We start from the raw sequence: 23,613 nt of genomic DNA, 5'->3' as shown, positions 1-23,613 counted from the left end.
GCATTACATTGGTTTGGTACAAAGAAAATGTATTATATTAAGCGGGATATTCTTTTAACCGATATTCTAATAAGCGGGCTTGACTGTATATAAATAAATAAATTACCAACGTTTTAATGCACAAAAATTGCTAATTACTGCAGAGACGTGTTTCGTGGTTACAAGGACGTGAATAATACGTTGTGTAATACGTGAATGAAAAAGTAAACGAAGTGAACTATTTCAGTTTGCCCCGAGTGCACTTAACAAATTGAGCTAAGCATTTGAAATCGCAGCATGCCTGATATTGACTTCGTAAGTGTAGCACTGAACCTCAGAAAAATCTCAATTAATATTTAAACTGTCAACAATAAAAACTTTATCATTTTATAATAACTTTTTTTTTTTTTTTTGATAAACCACAAAAGATTAAAGTGGCGCCGAATTTCGAAAAGGACTCAACATTATTATATACTTTAATCTTTATAGCTATTTATTTGTTGACATCACCAACTGTATGCTCAATACCATAGTTAAATAATTGCTAGATAAGTGGAGAGACTACCTAGGATAATACTTTACCATCTCTCTTTGTCCTACTCTTTAATTTTACCCCACATTCCCTCCATCAAACCGTTTAGTTCAAAAGCTGTAACGCTTTCCTTCAAATTTAAAAGACCATATTTAATCGTTTAAGTTGGCTGTGAATCCTATTTTACACTGATCAATGATCATTCTTATGGTCAACCTGCTTATACGATACGGTGACGGTTGAGATCAGCAAAATATAATCTTAAGCACATGGAATGTTATAACGGCCCATTCTTCATGTGTACATTAAGTGTTATTATTATTAAGTGAAACAATAATATTGTCATTTCACTATAAAATATAATAAATATAATGTCCGATTTTTAGCTATTTTGCGGGTGAGTAAGGAAATTTGACGTCTAATGGGCAGTAGCGCTCTAATTTCCGGAGCTATGATTTTTCTAACAAACTAATACACGAAGAGTAGTCTTAATTAGATTAATAAAATTGAACTTTTAAAGCCACTAAATTCATTTTTGGTGCTGCCATCTATTGCAAGAATTGGAAGCAAAATAATGCTTCTTAGCTTTTTAGAGTCTAACTAAAATTTCCGTGTTTCTATTACAACTTTTTTCGAATAAGAGTTTATTGAGCCATTTACAACAAGTTCTCTGACGTTACAGTGTGACCTGTGTTATCTAAAGTAATTTGTTATATTTTATATTTTGAACGATATTCATTATCTAAAAAAACCGCCTAAAAACGCGAGCTATAACTGTATATAAATGATGTATATTTTCGTAAAATGATTATTAAAAAAAAATCTCTTCCGTAATGTCTAACAGAAAGCAGCATATTTTATAATAGCTTGCTTTATAAGCCTAAAATAAAGGGCGTATAAAAAATTCTGTCCAGACTATTTTATTCAAACATATACGTAAATATGAGAGATAAGCTAATTTCAAATTACACACTTATTTTCCTATATCCCGTGGCCTGAAGTGCAACGTCAAAATTGACTTCATACTTCAAAGAAAATAATATCGCATATTTCGTGATATAGATCAAAGGCCATATTTAACAAATAAAAGAAAACATAAGGAAAATTAATTCCTCTAGCAAATATCATTGCGCTCTTTCTTACGAAACGATAAAAAATCCAGAAGCTTTTATTGTGCCACTATAGCACTGGCGTACCTAGCATGGGTGAGATCCACGCCAGTAATTTGGGGTGACACCCTCTCCCCCCTAAGAAACGCAAAAAAATAAATAAATAAAAGTGTATATGAACACTAGCTGCGTTGCCCGTTTTTGTCCGGTCTATTTTGAAAATAAAAATTGGGTCAAGTGACGTATATTCAGCAATCAGACTTAAATAAAAGAAAAAAAAAATATCACGCAAAATTTCCCTTTCAAACAATGACGACAGATATTGAAATACTTTTAAGAAAATAAAATGAGACGGATGGATTTACAAAGCGTAACCACGGAAACACAAAATGAAATGAGTTTAAGAAAGTAAAATGATAAAGATTGACGGAAACAGTGGATTCAAAAAGCGTAACCGTGGAAATGCGGAAAAAAAAATGGTGAACAACTTGAATGGAGATGAAATTTTTCGAACTTGATTTAAAAAGGCTTGTAACTTTATTTAGTGTGGTTCAGTTTTTCGACCATAGATCGAGATACATCCGAAGTAAAAAATGTCGCTTTTTTGAGTGGTGCCAAAAAAAATTGTGGGGCAATTCCTTTACTTTTTATTTATAGATTTAATGAAGGAAGTAGTGCCTAAATTTCAGCTAAGCCTGAAAAAATTCGAGCTAAAAAAGCGAATAACTCCCGCCGTAAGTAGGTTAGGGCATTGAAACAAATTGTGTAGAACTCGGGAAATTTTACTCTTTGCAACGATGTATAGGGTAGACCGGGGCACGCTTACGCATAGGGTACGTTTACGCAGTGCCCTTTCTCCAAAGCGAGTTATAACTGGAGTCATACCAGATTGATGCTGCTTCTCACAAGTTTTTGAGCATCAGGAGTTTCGGTTTAGCATGCGGATAGGAAAATCTGTTTTCTACCAGGTCGAGTAAATTTTGTGTTGAACGTTTTGAAGCTTATTGTGCATAAATAATGCATAGTTAAAAACAAATAATATATAAACGAGCTGATGTGTGCCTCACAATGACTTCCTTTTACTCCATTTTAATGTCATTTTCCCATTATTGGCAATTTTAATGTGATTCAATAGTTTAATCTCTAAATATTAAAAACGATGGCCAAATTAAAACCAGATAAAAAAAAAATCGCCAAATTTTCCGCCAAGTTGGCGACAAAACTTGGCGACCAAAAGACTGGCGATATATCGCCAAGTGTCCGCCAAATTGTAACACCACTTAAGTTTTGCATTGATATTAACAATGATTTCCCCCCAAAAAGGTGCAAAAGACCCCCTTAGGAACATCCGAAAGCAACCAAAAGGGGAGGTGCACAACTAGACCCCCACTACGAGTCTATGTACCAAATTTCAACTTTCTAGGACATACCATTTTTGAGTTATGCGAGATACATACGCACATACGCACATACGCACATACACACATACGCACATACATACAGACGTCACGAGAAAAGTCGTTGTAATTACCTCGGTGATGGTCAAAAATGGATATTTCGCGTGTCTATACCATTCTTAGGCACTTTTCCGCATGTGGTCGAATCGAAAAAAAAACTCAACATTCATTTGGGGGTGAGCAAAATGGAAATTAAGGGCGATTTTTGAGTGAAAATTTTTTCGCGAATACAATACTATCCTTTTTTTTTTTTTGTAAAAGGAAGTAAAAATAGCAGAATTTCATCCTTTTTTACTTCCTTTTACAAAAAAGGAAGTATTGTATTCGCGAAAAAATTTTCACTCAAAAATCGCCCTTAATTTCCATTTTGCTCACCCCCAAATGAATGTTGAGTTTTTTTTTCGATTCGACCACATGCGGAAAAGTGCCTAAGAATGTATAGACACGCGAAATATCCATTTTGACCATCACCGAGGTAATTACAACGACTTTTCTTCGTGACGTCCTGGTATGTATGTGCGTATGTGTGTATGTGCGTATGTGCGTATGTGCGTATGTATCTCGCATAACTCAAAAATGGTATGTCCCTAGAAAGTTGAAATTTGGTACATAGACTCGTAGTGGGGTCTAGTTGTGCACCTCCCCTTTTGGTTGCTTTCGGATGTTCCTAAGGGGGTCTTTTGCACCTTTTTGGGGGGAAATCATTGTTAATTTCGATGTAAACTCAAGTGGCGTTATAATTTGTCGGACACTTGGCGATATATCGCCAGTCTTTTGGTCGCCAAGTTTTTGTCGCCAACTTGGCGACAAATTTGGCGGAGTTTTTTTTTTTTTTTTTTTTGGGTTTCAATTTGGCCATTGTTGGTGATATTTAGAGAATAAATATTGAATCACATTAAAATAGCGAATAATGGGGAAATGACATTAAATTGGAGTAAAAGGAAGTCATGTGATGCACACATCAGCTCGTTAGAATTGTATTTGTATGGACAGAAAAAATCTTAAATTTTGTTGCACGCTAAAAATAAATCCATATTTGCCGACGGGGCACGTTTACGCATTTTCATCGGGGCACATTTACGTACGTTCTTATGTGTTTTACTACTCTGTCTTACCTTCAAACGGTCCCCGGACGCTTTTCTCGCTAAGTACTCTGTCAAACATTTAGTATTTTCGGGCTATTTAGTTTTGAAAATCACCATTCATTTTTGATTAAGTAACAGATTCGTATGTTATAGCTTACAACCACATAGTGTTGTTTTCATGCCTGTTCAGCTTTAACTTTGCACACTATTCAGCTTATAATACATTTTCTTTATTTTAAAGATGGTAAGACATTATTTTCAAAACACTAACAGAACCACGTTAGATGTCAAACTAATGAAAAGGCTTACACATAATTCAAGTATTACTCCCGGTAAGCCGTCCACATCGTTACATATGGACTACCCTATGGGATGCGTGGTTCCTCGTCCCAATATGGACCGCGCATTTGAAAAAGGAGAACCAAAGCATTAGGAACCAGGAAAAGAAAACGAAAGAGGATGATCACAATCCTAACTGATACTGCGATTAAAGAAGCCCTCAGACAAGAGCAGTTAGAAGCTACAAAGGAACAACCCAAATGGGCAGAACAAAACGAAAAGGAGAAAATACTTTAAAATCTACAAGTTTCTATTGAGACAGAAATAGAAGACATAAAAAAAAAGAAAAGAAACCAGAACCCGCGACAGGAAAAAATTAGTACACTCTGTAAAAAGGAAATTATTGAACGTTAATTCTGGTTACCAAGTAAAAAATTGTGCTTGCATTTACTGTTTGAAAGCACAGAACCAATCGATAAAAGGACAAGAAGGGTTCAATGTCCAAATGCTGTCCCATGACAAGTATACGAAAATAAATACTTGATTTTGTTAATAAAATCTAGCAGTGATGAAGAAGATGACTAAATAATTTCCGCTTTTAATTAGAAATAACCCATATGATTTTAGTTTAACTTATAAAATGTTCTTTAATTAATTAGTTGTTTTTTTTATTTTTAAAGTGTTTTAAGAGAAATAAAACATTTAAATTTGGTTAACTATCTATTTCACTTATTCCTTGGTGTAATTTTTAATATGCGTAAACGTGCCCCACTCGACTTGCCCCGTGTTCGGGTCAAGTTTACGCAACCGACTTGAACTCAAAAAACATTTTTTTTACTGTTAGAAATACAAGTCGAACAACAACTGAATATACAAGTTTTGACTTCATTAATGCTTCGTAAAACCACAATGTCTGAAATTTCCTAGAATCAAACATAAAAATTAGAAAATTCATTTAAAAAACCGCGTAAACATGCCCGGTCCACTCCAATATTAGCATATGTGCAAGTAATTTTTCACCCCCATATTCAGGAATTTATGTGAAAATTGGTCCTAAATTGGAATTAAAAAAGAGCATTCATCGATTTTTTTCGAACTGGTCTGCAAACCATTTCAGGACTGGAAAGAACAAACTGAAAATTTCAACGAAATCGGCCGGGTGGTTCTCGAGTTTTACGAGACACACAGCCGCTTTTTAGAGACCACATTTTATACTATGTAGAGATGAAAACGTGAAATTCATGCAATTTTCAGAAGCAACTACATTTGGGTTATAACGAAATTTTGAGCGGATTATTGTACAAAAGAGAAATAAGAATGGGGAGTCCGGAGGTTTTTCCCCCAGAAAAATTTCAGATTTGAAGTGTTACAAATGTATTTTGGCTTCATATTTTTCAAAAACTTGCAATTCCACTTTGGGTGTCACCCCCAAACGCCCCTCTGCCCTTTCGTAGCGACGCCCCTGGCTATAGTCATTTTTCACTTATCGTGATTGTAATATACAGTAGCCCCTCATTTTATCGCGCCTCGTTATATCGCTCATTCGGATATATCGCTCGTTTCTTCTGTCTCCCGAAATATTAAAGCCTAAAATAAGGAAAAAAACTTTGCTTTAAGTTTGAAACCATTTCTGAAAACATATGGTATTGCACAGAGAAGGTCTCTTTCTTCTCTATTTTGTCAATGAGCAAAAGGAAGCAATTCTTCTGAATTCGCTAGAAAAGCAGCAGCAATTCCTGTCATCCAAATGTACATATCCGCACAGTATATTTCAGTTTAAGATGGTCTGTAAACTACTTGACATCTTCTTTTGTATTGATACATTGCCTTTACAAGGAGTGAGAGACATCAAGCAAGTGTCCTAGTAGCCCATGTAGAAGAGAACATACGCCCTTCTTTTAGTACAGAAAAGATTTGTACTTGGTTGCACAAACCAGGATTTGCATCAAAGAAGGGAATAATGATCTGGACGGGCGAAATAGTTTCCTGGAAACAATCTGGTTTCTTTTACTTTTCACATCCTTTCTACAGCAAGTAAAACGGATTAGAAAACCTACTCGGAATAAGACGGTATTGGAATGCTCATTCTTATCTCGCGGTAGCTCAGAAAGATCGTCTTCATTCGCCATTTGATGGTTTTAACTTTCTGACGGTTAAAATTTACTTAAATTTCAATCTTGTTTAAATTTCAATAGGTGTGATAGTACCCACATCGAAACCATTAGAAACTAATGTCAAAAAGAACGAATGCCAATTTACTTGTGTATTAGACATAACTATTTTTAATGCCCTCCGTTATATCGCGCTTTCGGATATATCGCTCTTTTTTCTTTGTCCCCCGAAAAGCGCAATATAACGAGGGGTTACTGTATAAAAATGCCGTCATAATGTGTAAACAAAATTTGAAAAACGAGAATTAGCAGACATTTTGTTGTCAGCAAAATTCGGCAAATTCTTAAATAACCCACTTGTCTTCTAAATATTTATTAGCTAACAAAGTATAAACAGAAACTAGTTAAAAAACCAAAGGAAATTATTACTTGCTTCAGTACTTAATCACACTTTATTGTAATGGGAACTTAATTGAATGAGAAACGAATAAAAATATTTCATCAATTAAAGGTGAGTGTTACAATTGAGGAAAAATATTCTGAAGTGCCAGATATAATTTATACCGTTTTCATGAAAACTACACATAGTTATTCTTTCATTCTTCATGATGGTAGAAATGATGCCTTACCTTCCCCCCCCCCCCCCCCCACACGCTGAAATTTCCGCACTGCTGGCATGTGTCCCATATTATCCTGTTCGAATCCTGCTTAATCCACCTACTCAAATTATTTGTGATGCATCGACTGTTTGATAATGATGTAGTGAATTAAATTTTACAGAAAGTTTGAAGACATTTACCTCCTCCTTCAACCAAATCTGTCAAAGAAAGTTTTTCTGCTTCAAATCCAAAACTTTGATTTTTTTTTTTTTTTTTTTTTTTTTTTTTTTTTTGAACTACTTGTTGAATTTAAACGTTTGCTTTAGACCACAGATGTTAATTGGGTTGTTTTCTATTTTTCGAAAACTTTTTTTTTCTGAAATAGCATAGTCGAAAACATGGGGTGAGTTACTTTTTTTTCTTAATTTTGACTTATCTTCTAAAAAATAATCTTATCTAAAAAAATAACCGTTCCGTTGCTGTTTTCATTTTCGCTGCTGATGTCACAAGTGAACAAATCGCTATTATTACCAGAAAGAAAATTTCAGGACGAAATATTTCGTTTTAGAAGTCTAACACGAAAAGAAAAATGATTAAAAATTAAATATTGGGGAAAAAAAATTTCTGCCCCCCCCCCCCCCTCCTTTTTTTAAAAAATCAATTTCAGTGACAAAAATAGTAATTTTGACTGAAGGAAACACCCGCATTATGTACTCAGTTTATGGAGGCGAGCTTAAGACAGCCATTATTGAAATTAATATCAATAATAATAAATAATTATTTTAAATAAGACTGGAGTGGGTTTTAAAAAAGGAAAATAACTGAAACGTAATTTTATTTTTATGTTATAAATTATCCAAGTTTTCTTGCACATTAAATGCTTTATACTCACCTAAGTTAAATACAAGAGCCTCCGGAATCAAGCGCAAATATCAAAAAACGAAACAGCTTTTAAATCTCTTCCAATTTAGGTTTTTGTATTTCAGTCTTTTCACAAGAAATAAAAATCGAAAATGAAAAATAGAAGCAAGCAGTCCTCTGACAAAGTGCTTTTCTTACGGCCTCGATCGAACAGGAGGCTGGGGACCCTGTTCGTCAGATGAAGCAAGAGAAGTTACTTAGTCATGGATTGCCGCTTTAAACGTTTAAAAAAAAAAAAGTTTTTTTTTAACATGTTTTTGCAAGAAAAAGTAATTTATTTTATCCTTTTTTTTCTGAAATGCAATAAAAGCTCTGAGTTATATGCACAAATTTCTTTTTGTGAGCTCAAGATAAAATTTTAAAAGGAAAATTTGTATCTACATTTTAGAGATGGGGGGTGGAGAACAATTACAATGAACTTCAATTAACATTGGCAAGATAAATAAGCTTTAAAACTGGTTCCCAACTTGGGGGTTATTGCCCAGAAAGGGGCAATTAACTATTAAAAGGGCGATGGGGGGCGATCACAATTTAAAAGATAAAATACACTAATAATAAAAAGCCAGATAATATAGAAGTTGAAAACGTAAACAAGATCGATTTCAGGGGGTTCAGGCAAAGAATGACAAGGTTAAAAAGAAATTTATAAAAGTTCAGGAGTTTCCCAAATCGGATGAATCTTACGGAAGTACTGGAGGAGTGAGACAGGGAGAACAGTGAGACAGGGAGAACAGTCAGACAGGGAAAATAGTGAGACAGGGAGAACAGTGAGACAGGGAGAATAGTGAGACAGGGAAAACATTGAGACAGGGAAAATAGTGAGACAGGGAAAACAGTGAGGCAGCAGCAGTTTATTTTTTGTTTGGGTATTTCCAGCCAGGTAAAACTTTTTAAAAGTCTAGTTGACAAGCTGTAAAAAATATTATTAAAAAAAAAAAGAAGGTTTCTTTCTAACATCATGTAAGGAAAATAACAATGTCATCATAGTTCGAACTCATCGAAGTAAAATATCTTCATTGTTTCTTGCACTCTTTCTAAACTGTCGGATAAAATTTACAGGCTGGTGTTATTTATCTTACATTAGCCTATTAACTGACGTTCATTTTAGCATAATTGACTGGGTGCATAATTATAAGCTTTTTATTATCTTGACTTTCACTGAAAATAAGTATAAAATAAATTTAAAAAATTAATTTGAATTTTGACATCTTGAATTCAAATTATGTTTTTCGCAATCACGAGTGTGTGTGCGTAGGGAGGCGTGTGTGTTTGTGTCTGCTGGCATGAGTATCTGTGTGTTTGGTTATGTGTGTAGGTGTAGGTATGTGTATGTATGCGTGTGTGTTTGTGTCTGTGTGTAGGCATGAGTGTGTGGGTAGTTGTATGTTTGTGTGTGTGGGGGGGGGTATGTGTATGTAGACATGTGTGTTTGTGTCTGTATGCAGGCATGAGTGTGCGGGTAGTTGTGCATATGTGTGTGTATGTGCTTGTGCGTATGTGTTTGTGTGTGTGTATGTGTAGGTGTCTGTATGTATGCGTGTGTGTGTATATGTTTGTGTGTGTGTAGTTGTGTATGTATGCGCGTGTGTGTAGCATATGGATGCAACCTGGAGATGGTTTTCGCTAGAGGAGCAGCATCGTGAGGAGCCGGTCGACGGTGGGGCTGCAGAGGGTGCTGGCGGGAAAATAAAATGATAGGACGCCAAAACAGTCAAATGAGAACAATAAGCAATCATGATTGCTCAAAAAAAAAAAAAAAAAAAACATTTATTTGCCGCTCAAATGGCGATTTCCTCGGAAAACACATCCCAACAGGAAGGAAAGAGAAAACCACCCAGCAGTCCATGCACAAGTAGAATTGAAGGGGTGCTGCCGTGACAACACAACGTCAACATGGCTCTTATCCAATCATAAGAGACCGTATTGATGCTTCATCAAATTTGAAACAAAGCAAGCAGTCCCCTCCCCCCCCCCCCTCGTCACTCATACTTTAGCCTATTATTTTTACACAAATACATCACTAGAATATACTCTTTTAAAACAACTCAACCAGCAGGTTTTTCGATTCTGTAATTGAAAATTTTGCTGCTAATGAACCAAGAATGGAATTTATCTATAAATGAAGTATTAAATTCTATTCTATTCAAGAGTCACAACTGACTACAACTGTATTTATGTCGAGGACTGCATACTAAGTGCCTTGCCTCCAAAGTATTAAATTAAATGCAATATTTGCTTCTAACAGCTGTAGTCTTGGTAATATTTTAGTGACATTTTAGAGCTGCACATTTTCGACCTCATTTTCAGTCATTATTTGTTTTCTTAACGTGATGCTAATATGCATTTCTAATGAATTTTGGTAATTAATTAGTATTATGTAGTACATATTTGTTTTTGCTGCATAAAAAATGTTCTATTCAACATGACAGCATTCAACAATTAATACGCATTACTCAAAAAACTCAGATATACTATACACACATGTTACATCGCATAAAAAATAATCTGAAGATAATAGGAAATTACAGCTGCTTGAGCACTCGCTTGGGCCTTTTAATATACTTAAGAATGAAAGAAATTTTAAATGTCAAAGAAAAGTAGGGTATACCGATTCTTCTCACCATTTTCCAACAATTAAATCACGATAAATGCGCATACGACCATCTCTCTTGATTAATCTTTCTAATTGTTGCATTAAATTAAGCTAATTTTATTCTCATAAAAAATGGCAAATATCACAGGGGTGCCCCCCCCCCCCCCTCCTAAGAGCCGCAAGGGCGTACCCCCACTAAATATCGCGATGCCCCTTCCCACCCAAAAGAGCAAGAGCGTCGCCGCTTCCAAAAAAAGAAAAAATACCCTTCAAAACGAGCCCCTTCCCCCTCCTAAAAATTTCAATGGCGCAGTCTACGCCTTGATCCCCCCCCCCCCTCTCTGGTTGGCACCCTTGAAAATCAGCCTCCCTTGGAGAGATTGGCGGCAAAATTGAATCAGCGCCTGTTTATCCTGGATGTATTCTTCCAAAGCCTTCCGTATTATCGTTTTGGAATGCTTTTCCCTTTGGAAATGTGTACAGGTTTTTACTGAAGTTGAGCAGATTAAGCAGCAGAAAAAACCATTAGACAAAAGTATCTTTTACAAGGTAAGTCACAAATGAAATTTGCAAACGAATAAGAGAAAGAACTTAATATTTAGAAAGAACTTTATTTCTCTTTTGCTCTACATTTTCGTCGGAAAACGATCCAGAGTGGAATAAAATCTCCTAATATATTTTGAAATGTATTTCAATACATGGAGATGTTTTCGATGTGAATAAACATTTTTCTATTTAATGAACATGGAGGTTAGCAAAAATTTCGACATGAAAAATTTCAATAAGGTCGATGTATAGAGGTTCGGCTGTATTTCAAGCAAGGGTGTTATTTTTGTTTTCGGATGGCTCCTCAAAAACAAGTGCTAAAAAATTCTGCAATTGTGTCTTTATGGCTATCAGGTCACAAAATTACTACTTTTTAACAAGCGCAACGTCGTGCAGGTGCGTTTACACAGCTGGTATTAAAACAAAAGCTGTCACAATTTTTTTCTGCCAACTTTATTTATTTATTTATTTTTTGTCTATAGGATTGTTTACTTTATTCTAATGGTATTCTATTTTATTTTGTAAAAGTTATGTACGCCCTTTAGCTGCGTTTTTTTTTTTTTTTTTTTTTTTTTTAAGTACCAAATTTTCAGTTGGAGTCGAGGTGAAATCATTTGAGCGTTGTTTTATTTTCTCCTCGAAAAGTTCTTTTCTTTTCTTTTTTCTTTTTTTTTTTTTTTTTTTGATTGGTTCCTATTTTAGTCTTGATTGCGAAATAAAGTGATTTTAATATAGCAGGAACGAAATCAAGTTTTTATTATACCTTCATTCCCCCCTGTAGAAAAAAAATAAACAGAGAACGGGGAATCATAAATATACCGAGACATTAAAAGAAAAAATTTAGAAAAGTAAAATAATTTATAACTAAATTATCATCAAACACGAAACAAGTACAACTTGATTAATTGTTTTTTAATGCTATGAAAGAGCCTGCATTCTTAGTTTTTCCCCCTCTCATCTCCCCCCCCCCCCTCTCTCTTCATTTTTTTCCCCCCCAAACAACGTTCAAAATAAATTTTGCTTTATTTTGCAATCTGTGTTTAATCTAATAGATGGCGCCACTGATAATTGAATTTCACGATTTCCTCCCTAACAAAATAAATAATACTTTCCTCACAACCGAAGAAATGCGAGTTTTAAAAGACCCTAGATCGAAAAACTATAAGAAAACAAACAACGAAAGGTAGAAAGGAATCGAAAATTTTAAGACAATTTAAGAAAAGAAAAACAATATAGAACAAGGTTCACTCTTCCTAAATTTATATTGTTCTTTTCGTTCCTTACAGTTCGAAAGAGAAAAAAGTACACCCCTGAGATTCACTTGCGATTTGAAACTTTACTATAAAATGCACTTCCTCTAATGGTCGCTTATTTTTAATGCTAATTCTTGTTTCATGTCGTTGGCATTAGATTATCACTGTACTCTTTTTGTTCTATTTTCATTTTCTTTTCTGTAAATCTGGTAGAACTTTTTTTTACCCAGATTCTGTTATTTAGAAAAAGATTCATTTCGAAAAACTTAAGACTAAATACTTTCGAGCAAAATCTTTTCTTACTTAGATACGAATGATTTGACTTCACAACGTTTGTTTGTAATTTCTTCGGCCCAAAAATCTTAAGTTATCAAAAAATGCAATGTACAAACCCTGCATTTTATACACAGTAATTTCCATTACTGATTTACAGAAAATTAAAAATTTAATATAAATTACTGAAAAATTCAACTCCGTGTCTCTTTACAAGCTTCTATATCCTAGGAACATTACATTAAAACACCCGTTTTCAGCGGGGATTACGTTGTACGAAAATGCCGCGAAAACCGAAACTGAAAAAATCAATAAGTAGAATTAAATTAGGGGTTAGTCTCCATAGATGAAATAAATAAATAAATAAATAAATACAATCTAGTGATAGATAAATATATATTATAAGTTTATTGTGTACTTATTCCGATACATATGCATGACTTGTATAACGAGAATACTGTCTGACCATCGATTGCATGGAAAGGCTAATATCCGGTTTATAGGTGGAAATAGACGTGTCTATTAGTTTATAGGGATGTTAATTCGTTTGTTTCAGATGTGCACTTTTGGTTATCTATTATTTAGCCTTAGTTTTGTAAAAATGAAAATTTGCTCACAGCAACATTTTTTAAATCTAAAGTATATTCGATCTATATTCTCACGGCAAAAATTAATTGATTTATAGTGATATATATATTAATTGATTTATATATCACAACAAAGTTTTGATCTTACCATTTTGCTTTTACGTTCCTGAATAAAATGAATATATTTTCTTTTCTTTTTGTTGTTTCCATGATAACTATTTTCCTTTCCCCTTATTTTATTTTTGAGTATGCAATGAATGAATAAGGCACTAGTGACATTATAAAACGCGTGCATCAAAATCCCATCGTTATTTTCCTTCTCCCCTGCTAGACTCATTCAGATGAAATCGTCTTTACATGGCAGATTTCCAAATTACATACAATCCGTGGTCAAACAGTATGCATTAACTTATGTCATTATAGTAAATAAAAGTAAGGTTTCAAAGAAATTCTGGAAGGAAGTCTGTGGCGGTTCTGCGCCCAGGAGACTCCATAGCACCTGCAGCCTGGAAATTTTGTACAAAATTACTTCGAGCCCCGGGGATGCGCATCTGGGGCTTTATTTTTTAAAAATTCGAATTAGTTTTTTTGTAATTAATTTTTTAAGCTCAAATTTAGCGTAAATTGTTTATTATTGCCTATTAAAGGGATGAAAAATTACTTGCATATATTAACATTATATATTGTTTGAAAGGGTAGAATTTTCTGCGTCCTACAGAATTTATTTCAATGCTCTAACTTAAATACGGCGGGAGTTATTTTCGTTTTGAGCTCGTACTTTTTTAGGCTTAGCTAAAATTTAGGCACTATTTTCTTCATTAAATCTATCAGTAAAAAGCGAAGGCATTGTCCCACAGTTTTCTTTTTGACACCACTGGAAAGAGGGGCTTTTTTTACTCCAGATCTAACTGGACCTAAGGTCTTAAAACTAAGCTTCTATCTCCAAAGAAAAAAAGTTACAAGCCGTTAAAAATCAAGTTCGAATAATCTCATCTCCATTAAAATTATTTATTTTTCATTTGGCGCTAAATATTTTCGATTCGCATGTTTCTTCTTTCTTATTTACAAACTTTAAGGGTTTCGATTTTAACGAAAAAACTTAGGCTCAACTCAATTCAAGCCCCGAGCTAAAGAGCAAAATATATTACTAGAGATCACGAATATGAAAGCGACTTTTCAAACTTACAAAACTGCAGTTTTGCAATGCTCAGGAGCTCCTTAGTCCTTAAGGCTCTGCAAGTTGGTACAGGTTATTTTGAAAGTCGTGGAAGGGGGCTTTTTGATCAAAAGGGAGCTCATAATGCGTTTTTAATCTCTTTCCTTCTAATTGACCATTTAAATCTTTGCGAATCAAATAAGATTGAGAAGCAATCTTCGGGGGTTGGTGAGCGTTAGTGAGCAGGAGGCAGAGCCCCCTAGTTATCTATATTAAAAAAAACTGATTATGACATTCTTTTGGAAGTCATTTTTTTTTTTTTTTTTTTTTTTGGTTTCCGATGTTCTATGTGAAGCAGTAATGCTTTCGGAATCAATCGCATCACTTCCATGACAAGATCTTCCTTGACTAACAAATCAGAACGATCATTATTTGCCATTAGGAAGGGCTCGAATTGTTCAATGGGAAAACTTTTTGCTGTGGGTCGTCGGAATCGTTCGTTGGTTTCGTTCTCTTTTATCACTTCTAAAAGCGCTTCTTCCTGTGAGCTCAGAATCGTTTGAGTTTAATAACTTTACCTCTGAAAATAACTTTGAAACAAATCACAAAAAACGTCTCCAGTGGCTCCAGTCACTTATGTGCATGCCACAATTCGGTTTGTAACGTGTTATCTGCAATCTCAGGCGTAATAAGGTTTGGCTGCATTTTTCTTGTCTTCTAATAAAACCTTTTTGCATCACATACATGAGAATGCTCACGGACTATGGAGAAGTATCTATATCAGAAATAACATAATTAATGCAAAAATTTCAAGAAGTTGCATACGCGTTTCGGGGTTTCAAGGAACTCATTTTTCAACGCAAAAAAGTTTAACTTTTGGATGCAAAGTCATCCGATAAAAGCAAGGAGAATGAACAGTAAAAATTTCAAGGTGGAATGAGTTTGTAGGATGACTTTTCATTGAAAACCTCACACTTTTCTGCACTGAAAAAGAGGTTTCTTGAAACCCTGAAACACGTGTCTGCAACTACTTGCATTAATTACGGTGTTTCTTATGTTTACTTCGTTGCACAGATGTAGTCACTCGCTTCTCGCTTGTGCAACTTAGTTTGTGAGAAAAAATGTAACAGCGGATCTTGCTTCAGCTTCATGAGGGGATTATTATTGAAATATGACCACACAAACCAAAGGGGGGGAGGGGGTTAACATAAGTAATATTAAGGCACAAATAGGGTGTCTGGGCTCTGCTGCGGTGATTTCTTGAGGCTGAAGTTCTCAAATCGCACACTAAAAAAATTCCGAAACGTTACTGAGTATTTCCGTGTAACGTGTCGGGATTTCAACAGTTTTTATCCACTTTCTGGAAAAATCAAGTATCATTGTCAAAAAGTTTCCTGAATGGCTACAAATTGCTCGGATGCAGACTTCTAACAGTTAAGAAAAATATTCTTAGCTCCCAGTTAAAGATTGACTGAGCGTATTTATAAAGTGAATCGGCTTCAGGTTGCTTACGGCCCGTCCATGCTGATTAAGCTCCTAGAGGGAGCGAATAAGTATGGACTAAGCTGCTTTGCAAGAGTTGCAAGCGAATAAAATTCTCGATACCTGCTTGCGATTCTGGCTTAGCTTTGGCCATGTTTGAGATAACTGCTTATGGAACTTTCTTTATAAAGCAGGAAGGGACCAAGCTATTGGATTAAACCTAACGAAGTTTACTCTAAAGTTCCACACACGCGACAGGCTTCAAACGGGAAGATTTCTGAATTTTTAAGGAGGTTTCCGAGATAATTTTAGGAAAGTTACCAAGCATTTGCGGAAAACGTTTCTGTTTTTTGCAAGATATGCTACTGGCAGAATTTGGGCACATCAGCTGCCCATTATTTTCCAGGAACGTTTCTGAATCGTTTTTACAGTGCAGTTTTGGACTTTTTTTACTTGAAGTAGGATTAATAAACCACATGACAGATTGCCGGGATCACTATTAACTTGAGGACTTCCACTGAGTGGTATTGGCTAGAACTAAATTTTCGTAAAAGCACAGCTTTTTTTTCATTCATTGTCATCAATGTTAAGTAATGGTAATTTTTCTGAGATTAGAATTTAAATAATTTTGGTGATTTGGGCAGTGTCGTACATATTACCCTCGCAACCCCCGAGGCGTGGGGGAGGGGGCACAAGGGATATGAGAGCACACACTCTTAAAAAGTTACATTGTTAAAGTTTTTTAAAAAAATCTTACGGGGGGGGGGAGGGGCACCGAAGTCTATGTATGCTGGATTTGGGGGCCACTAAAAATCGGTGCTCTATGCCATAGCGTAGTTGGCCTATTCAGCATTTACTTATAATCGGTGATCGATACAATCTTTTTAAGTTCTTTGTAACGGAAAAAAAGAAAAAAAATGTTCTGATCAACAAAAGCCATTTGAGTTAGATAAACGAAATGGGTTTTGTTGGGGAGAAACTCTGATTTTTAAAATCGGAGATTTTTCTTCTTCTTTTTTTTAACATGCTATTTTTCTTCCACCTGGCCTTAGTTGTTTTCAATATCTATTTAGAGAGATAAATTTCCGTCGTCATGGTTACAAGTCGTTTGCGCTCTTTTTTTTTTTTTTTTTTAAAGGACTCAACGAGACTTTGCATTTTAAACGGGGGGGGGGGGGGGGAAATCGCGTTTTTTTTTTCAGGAAAAACACCTAGATAGATGAATTAAAATTGCCAAACTTCAGATATATATATATATATATATATATATATATATATATATATATATATATATATATATATATATATATATATATATATATATATATATATATATATATATATATATAAGCACAACATTTCCAGATCACTAATTCCCATTATTTAAAATTGATAAGAAATAAAAAATATGACACTGGTATACGCTGTAAATATAACCGTTTTGATAAGTGTACGGGTGGAAATCCACCAATAAGCCATAGATTCATTTTCTCACCTTAAACACCACTTATTTTTGTATGGATATGCCTCGTATTACCTAATTTAGAAAATTACAAGTAATAATATGGCTTGTGCGAACTTCTTCTTTCCTTTCCATTTCATTTATGAAAACAAGAAACCCAACAAGTAGGGTCCTATCGCCCTTTGCAATTTTTTTTTTTTTTTTTGAGCAATCACGATTGCTAATTTTTTTCATTTGACCGTCCTTGATGTTTGGTTCCATTTTCAACCCCCACCGTCCTCTGCAGGCGCGGTCCTCCCTCTGGTCCTGAGGACTGTCCCCAGGAATCCGCTTCTCCTAGTCGGTGGCGTCCATGTCCTACACAAACGCACGCTCATACACATAAGCTATACACACTCCTTTACAAATTTACACTGCACACACGCTCACACACTGTAAAAACGATTCAGAAACGTTCCTGGAAAATAATGGGCAGCTGATATGCCCAATATCTGCCAGTAACATATCGTGCAAATTCCAGGAACTTTTTCCGCTAAAATTCAGTAACCTTCCTAATATTATCCTGGAAGCCTTCTGAAAAATTCAGAAATCTTCACGTTTAAAACCAGTCGTATCTTTGGAAATAATATCTTGACATCATTCTGATTTATCAAGGAAGTTAAAAGAGCATGTCGTGTAGCTCGTGTGAGCGTGGGAGGTAAGTTAATGTAAAGGCCTCTGTATCGTATAGTGTGTACATTGAACCCAAGCCGGAGTCTTGCAACCACGACAATCGCAAGGACTCCTTGACCAATGAAGCAAACAGCTCGTAAGTGTGAGAATTATATGACGGGGACAATCAGACTTAAATGACAACATTATACAGGTCAAGCACTTTTAAAAATAACTTAAGTTGGCACTTTTAAATTACGTAGTTACAGAAATAAAATGGAAGTGTCTCACCCATCAGGTGATCTCGCTTTGCAGGCCCGCTGTAATCCAAACATGAAAAGTCCACACAAAAGTTTAGAATGGTAGATAAAGAAGTTTATTTGCACAACAATGAAGAGCGTCACAAATATTGGCTCACAAGCCGTGCGATGCCCGGTCGGCAGCACTGGGGCGAAATATCATCAGCACAGAATATTAAAACTATATCAATTCCAATTTAGGCCATCATAAAATGATTTTAGGAACAAACATCCCAAAAATATCAAGCACACACACGCTGGCATGATTGGGACATAAGGAACATCCCCGGCTCAAAATCGGGAAGTTTGGCCAGACTCTGCATAGCCGGTAGCGGGAAACGGCACATCCGCTAAAAAACAAAACTAGCCCCACGCACGTCCACACAGCACGGAGGAAAAATATTAACTCCCGAAAAATCCGAGCAAATTACGTGTTACCGCAGTAAATCACATTGAGAGGCAATCACTCATCAATTTCATACACACACAACTAAAAGGCCACCTTGGAGCCAAACTCGGCCGAGCGAATCGGGCCAAGAACCCTTCGCTCTTCAACACGGCGTTCCGATGCGCACAAAAAATGTGATCTCCCCCTTAAAAAACGTTACGTCGCCTTTTTATCAACTTTTCCATGGAAGTTTCTAGAACAAATATTACCTCATCCAAAATCCAACTCGAAGCGGTTCCGCGTCCAATACAATCAATTCTAAACCAAAACTTTCTTGCGGTTGGCTAAAAGTTCAGTGACCTCAGAAATGCGAATCAATGACGTCATCAGAAAGTTTCATGATCGCGAGGGGAAAGGTTCACCGCAACGGCTCTCAGTCGGTAAAAAAAATGACTCGCCGGAAATCGAAACCAAATGAAACAGAATGAATGTGGATTACACCACATTTCCCCCCTCCCTTGACAAAGTTTTGAAAAAAAAAATATTCCGGGCAGCCAAAAAAAAACGTCAAGTACAACCAGTACAAATCGACACAGGCACACAGCAGACGCTGTAAAGTTGCCTTTGAGGGCAGGAGTAATCACAAAAAAATGTTCAAGAGGTTGTCAGAAAAAAAAATTGTGCATCGAAATTCTACTTACGCCGCGTAATTTTCAAAATGCTCCAAGAAGGCACAACACAGGGCAACTATTATGTACAAAGGCTCTAATTAGCAAAAAAAATTTAAATTGGCAAGTGCTGCTCAAAATTTTAACACTTCCAATTGAGCCTCAAAAACTTCCCAAAAGAGCATCAACAAAAGAAACATTCAGTTATTTTTAAAGTGGCCAAAATTTTCAAAATAAACTATGTACAATGGCATCAAGTATGGCCAACAATTCAAATTTTCAAATGCCAAAAACAAAGAGAGAGCAAAGTGGCCAAAAAATTTTCAGTTTCAAAAAAAAAATCTCTCTTTCAAAGGTTTTCCAAAAAGGCCAAAACATGCCAAATGTATCCTGATCAACAAAATAATTTTTCACTTTCATTCATCTCCATATATACAAGGATACTCAAAATTTCCAAATTGGCATTTCACAACAAATATTTGATGCATTAAATTTTTTACATGTCATTTCACAATATCAAATTCAAAATTTTTCATTTAAAAAAAAAACCTTGCATCAAATTCAAGGATTTTGGCATTGCATCAATTGAAACTTTTCTTCAATTTTTTCACAAACTTTACACGTCACACAATCAAATTATTCAAATGCAATTCTCTTTATACATACAGTGTTTCAGCTAACACAGAACATGGGAGCATTAAAAATTTCAATCAAAAAGAAATTTCTTTCACTTCTCAACATGCACCAAAAACCTTTCAATGGTACCAAAAAAAAATATACAAAATGGCCATATATCAATTTCTGCAATATTCACAACCACTGGTGGATCTCAAAAATAAAAATGTGTGCGCACAACACCTGCAGCATTCATTCAACCAAAAAAAAATTTTCACACAAGAATTAGCTCTGATCAGAGGAGATGTTAAATTTTCAGTCATCTCAAAAAAAAAATTGCATGCTTCAAATTCACTTCACAAAACATGGAATTCCACAAAGAAACAAAGAAAAAAATTTACATGTTGACACAGAATGCCCTTCATTCAAATCATTCATTTCAAGTTGTCACACATCATTCAATTGGTACTCCAAGAAGGTTACAATTTAGGGTGAGGTACGAAGGAAGATTTTTCCTTCACAATACAACAACTCATTTTTGTAAAAAAAATTTCCAAATGTGAGAAATTTTGAGGTCGAAATGAAAAGAGGAATCAGATCTGAACAAATTTAGATAGCCAAAAATGTACCTCTACAACCACAAACCAAAATGGGGAAAACAGGACAAAAGAAGTAGGTGATCACCAATTTCAACAGGGCTCAACCCAACCAAGAAGTACCATCAAATGAACCGTTCACAGTGAGCAAATCATTCCAATCAGTCAACCTGCAAAAAGGGGAAGCAAACATGACAACAAAGGAACTCATATTTACAACAAAAAAATTATTTCACATATAATATCAAGAGCAAGTTTCAAAATTTTTTTTTTCTAAATTCACTTTTCAATTACTTTGATGCTTTCAAAGACATGTGACCAATTATTCAAGAGCATACCAAAATATATTTCAAATTCAAATAAAAAAATTGCTCCCAAATTTTGCTTTCGAAAGGGCAATGCACAGAAAAAAAAATTTTTTGCAAAAATTTGCCATTATTTTTCAACAAAACGTCAGATTGGTCACAAACAAAAAAAAACCAAAGCAGTATGCAAGTTGAGTGAGATCAAATGCCCTTCAAGTGAATTTTTAACTTCAATAGACAATGAACAAAAAAAATTTGGCTATTCATTCACAAGCATATCATGATCTGTCTCAAACCCAAAAAAAAATCCCTTTTCATCACTCAACATTTACTTTTGTCAAAAGAGAAAAACTAGAATTGTGTGACAAAGACAATTCCAAATTTCAACCACAAGCCAAGGATGAAAGCATATGCACAACATCAATCATCATTAAAAAATTCAAAAGCAAACATCAAAATTTATCAAGAAAGAAAAATATATACAAGATACTTGACATCATTTCATCTTGGAAGAGGTAACCAAGGTCCATGTTTCATGCTGAAGACGATTTCTTCAAGCGCTTTAATTTGCAAAAAGTTCCAGTCGCAATTGCACATACACTGTAAAAAAAAAAATTTAAACACTTTTCACTGAATTTCTGGAGGCACTACCACCCATTGATGAGATCACTTCATCATCAGGAACACTTGCACAAATCAGAGGTCCCTTCATGGCACACGGGATGGAGACAGGATCATAGGCACTATTATTTCACATGCCGAATCACCATCACGGTCAACGGAAGGAGCCACAGGGATATAGCGGCGGCAGCGCACATCCAGCCACTCAACGTCGCCGAAGCTGGGATGGGGATCTGGTCTGTTGTACCGGCACAGGATCATGCTGGGGAACAGGAGCTCCGACATCATTCTGGATGTCAGGCGCAGTAACGGCATCAGGAACCGAAGACGGTCCGGCGGAAGCATCAGGGCTCTGGAGTCTCACAGCAGGAACCACATCAGCATTCACAGGTACCTGAAATGGGATAGGAGATTCCGGTCTCCCAACATCATTGTTCTTATTCACAGATTGATCACCACCCAAATGTGATCGTCTTTTCTGGAACTTCACCAAACGGTTTACATGTATTTTCTTCAATGGTGCCTGCTTGTTATTCAATTCCTGAATAAGACGCAATACGGGTGAGATCACTTTTTTAACAAAATATGGGCCATCATATGAAGGTTTGTACTTGTTTTTTGACTTCAAGTACACAAGATGACCAGCTTGAATATTACGAGGTTTACAATTTTCATTATGACTTTGATTTTGTGCCAACTTTTTAGTTACAGAATTCCGGTAGACTTCACGATACACAAATTGAAGTTGCTCTAAGAGCTTGTGCAGTTCAAAAGCCGAATCCAAAGATGGATTAATATTGAAATTAACAATGTCTGTTATCAAAGACAACTCCCGACCGAAGTGAACAAGATTAGGAGAGAATTCAGTAGTTGAATGTGTGGACGCGTTATAACAGGCTTTATGAACATCAACAGCATAATCAAAATCAGGACCTGATGCTAGCAAAGCTTTAATTGAAGTTTTAATGGACAAATTCACCCTTTCACTCAGAGTGTTAGCCTGGGCATTTGCCGACGTTGTATGCCTTAATTGTATATTAAAAAGCTGATTAAATTTGGCAAACAGTTCACAATTGAACTGACGACCAAGCTCTGTCAAAACTAATTCAGGTCTGCCAAACAAAGTGACGTATTTAAGGAACGACTTAGCAACTGAGACAGCAGTTATATTATTCAAAATATACAACTCTAAGTGTCTCGAAAAGGCATCAATGACAGTTAAGATGTATTTGTTGTTGCTAAAAGGTCCAACAATGTCAAGTGTCACTAATTGATTACATTTAACAGGTGAAAAGGTTTCCTGAAAGGGTGCTTTGTATATACGATGAGGCTTTGCCTGAATGCACTTAGTACAACTAGCACAGTAATTTAAACAATCAACATACATTCTCTCCCAATAAACATTTTTAGTTAAAAATGCATAAGTCTTATTTATGCCGAGATGTGAATGATGAGCAATACTTAAAACTTTAGCTTTTAAAGAGTCAGGAATGACAATTTTCAAATTTTCCTGATCATCATTAGATGAATTACTTTTGCACATCATTAAAACCAAAGTTTCAGGATGGATACAAAATTTTTTATGTTTTTCAAGAGCAACTCTATTAAGAATATTATTATAAATGACAGATAATTTAGGATCTTTTAACTGCTCTTTTAAAATTGTCGACTGAGTTACTTGCAACAAAGGATCTTTCTCCTTTTCTCCAACATCAATTAAACTGAACACATTAACACAATGTTGTAAAAGTGTACCAGAATTCTGTACATTATCAACAAAATTAACATTTTGATCAGAACCATCAGTGTTTACACAATCCCCAGTATTATCCTCATACACTTCAACAATTTCCGGTAAAACTTCCCCCTTATCGAAAGTTGTGTCAACCCACAGGGTTAATTCGATTATCACGTAACAAGGAAGGATCTGATACTATATCAATTTGATGATTCGTAAGGTCTGTGCGAGAGAGCATGTCAGCAAATAATTTTTTTTCACCAGCCAAATGCAAGAAGGAATAATTGTATTCAGATAAAGTCATTAGC

Source organism: Uloborus diversus, chromosome 5 (genome assembly GCF_026930045.1).
Source record: "Uloborus diversus isolate 005 chromosome 5, Udiv.v.3.1, whole genome shotgun sequence".
Lineage (NCBI taxonomy): Eukaryota > Metazoa > Arthropoda > Arachnida > Araneae > Uloboridae > Uloborus > Uloborus diversus.
Note: the sequence above shows the minus strand (reverse complement) of the source record.